Genomic DNA, 2,681 nt, shown 5'->3' with positions numbered 1-2,681 from the left:
ATGAGAATATGTATAACCAGTGGGGAGGGGAGGTAGATGGGGTGGGGGCAGGCAGGGCATGGGGTGGAAAGAAACATGAGAACAGAATGAGAAGGCATGTCACCATATATCTATTCATATTGCTAGAATATTGAGAATCTGGACAGATAATATTCAAGAATATAATGCCAGAATGTTTTTCACATTTTGTAAAAGACATGAAACATAAGATGTAAGAATACAATTTGTAAATAAACACAAATAAAGCTAATTAAATTGATATGAGGTAAAAATACATTTGTTGTCATAAAAATTCAGAATGCCACTGTAAAAGAAAATATATTAAAGCAACCAGTGAATATAAAAAAGAAAGAAATGACAGTTAAATTGAAAGATACATTCTCAATAGCAGTTCCAGAAGCTGAAGAGAGCATATTTTCAAAAATGTAACTGAAAAGTGGAATGGTTTTATAGGAAATGAAATAACTCCAAATCCAAAATTCTATAGTCTAAAATATTTTCAAGAATTAGGATAAAATACATTTCCAGATAAACAGAGAATTGAAGAGGAAGAAAAATTATCACAGGAGAGCTTGAGATGCAAAAATAAATGTTTCCCCAAAAAATGGTAAAATTTAACAGCAAAACTAAACAAATGTTGATGACGTAAAATGAGGAATAAAGTCAATACAATTCTACATCTATATACATCAATGGCATTTGGTTGGAAGAAGCTGTTTTCGAAATTACCTTTGCTTAATTTTCTTAATTATTTTGTTTTATACAAAATACTGTATTAGTCAAATTTTGATATTGTTAAAATATACATAAGCTTAAATTCCTTAGGTTAACACCAAAAGACTATTAATGTAAATTATAACTTCAAGCTAGGAGAAACAGAAACTGTTTAAATAGATCAATGAATACAATAATTAAGGATAAAAAAGAAAATAATCAATATGACAAATGGAAATAATTATTAAGATAGTAAAACTTTTTAAAAGCATATCAGTGATTAAAATCAATATAAAGGGTTTTACATAACCAGTTAGCAAAAAAAAAAAAAAAATTGTATGTATCTAGAATTATTTTAAACTTTTATTTTAAGTTTAGGGTACAAGTGCAGGTTTGTTACATAGGTAAACTTGTGTCATGGGGGTTTGTTGTACAGATTATTTCATCACCCAGGTATTAAGCCCAGTACCTATTGGTCGTTTTACCGTATCCCCTTCCTCCTTCCAGCCTCCACCCTCTGAAAGGCCCTAGTGTATATTGTTCCCCTCTGTGTCCACATGTTCTCATCATTTAACTCCCACTTATAAGTGAGAACATTCAGTATTGGGTTTTCTGCTCCTGTGTTAGTTTGCTAAAGATAATGGCCTCCAGCTTCATCTGTGTCTCTGCAAATGACATGACCTCATTTTTTATGACTGCGTAGTGTTCCATGGTGTGTACGTACCACATTTACTTTATCCCATCTATCACTGGTGGACATTTATGTTGATTCGATGTCTTTGCTATCGTGAATAGTGCAGCAATGAACATACACATGCATATTCTTTTTACAAACCCCAAATTCCAGAAACACAAGATTAAAAATATTTGAAAGTAAAAGTGTGCTGTTTTAAAAAAAAAAAGTAGAGGTCAGAAGAAATCTACTACAATGGGCAATTCTTTCCAGTATTCCTAGGAATGAAATAGATGGCAACTAAATATATTTATTAATTACCACAATTAGAAAAAACATAGATCTATAGTCCAAAAACCTGACTAACATTTTCATGATGGCAAATCAGTTTTTCATCTTGTTTTCAGGCCTAATCTAATTGACATTCTGGAAAACTTCTCACTGAAAGAATATTGGGTCTCTTTTAAAAAGGAAATTGCCACACATGTATATGTAAATCCTCCTCCACAAACAGCCAATGTGCTCTGCATTGATTTACCAAGATGCATGTGCATGGGAGTAGGAAAATTTGCAAACATTTTAGTAATTATGAGACATGACCTTAGTTCTGATCCATTGTCAACTAGATAGACAAGAGGATTATGGAGTTTAGGTGACATAATGGAATTTTGTCTCAAACAAATCTCACAGTTTTCAATGTGTCTTATCCCAAGAGTCTGGCTATTTTTTCAGTTTCTGAATGCATTTTAAGAATAGCCAGTCTTCGGGGGCGGAGCAAGATGGCCGAATAGGAACAGCTCCAGTCTCCAACTCCCAGTGCCAGTGACACAGAAGACCGGTGATTTCTGCATTTTCAACTGAGGTACTGGGGTCACCTCACAAGGGAGTGCTGGACAATCGGTGCTGGTCAGCTGCTGTAGGCCGACCAGCGAGAGCTGAAGCAGGGCCAGGCATTGCCTCACCTGGGAAGCGCCGGGGGAAGGGAATCCCTTTTCTTAGCCAGGGGAACTGAGACACACAACACCTGGAAAATCGGGTAACTCCCACCACAATACTGCGCTTTAAGCAAACGGGCACACCAGGAGAATATATCCCACAACTGGCCGGGAGGGTCCCACGCCCACGGAGTCTCCCTCATTGCTAACACAGCAGTCTGCGATCTAACCGCAAGGCAGCAGCGAGGCTAGGGGAGGGGCGCCCACCATTACTGAGACTTAAGTAGGTAAACAAAGCCACTGGGAAGCTTGAACTGGGTGGAGCTCACAGCAGCTCAAGGAAACCTGCCTGTCTCTGT

Source organism: Rhinopithecus bieti, unplaced genomic scaffold, assembly GCF_001698545.2.
Source record: "Rhinopithecus bieti isolate Rb0 unplaced genomic scaffold, ASM169854v2 scaffold_9996, whole genome shotgun sequence".
NCBI lineage: Eukaryota > Metazoa > Chordata > Mammalia > Primates > Cercopithecidae > Rhinopithecus > Rhinopithecus bieti.
The sequence above is the reverse complement of the archived record's forward strand: the minus strand, read 5'-3'. Positions refer to the sequence as shown.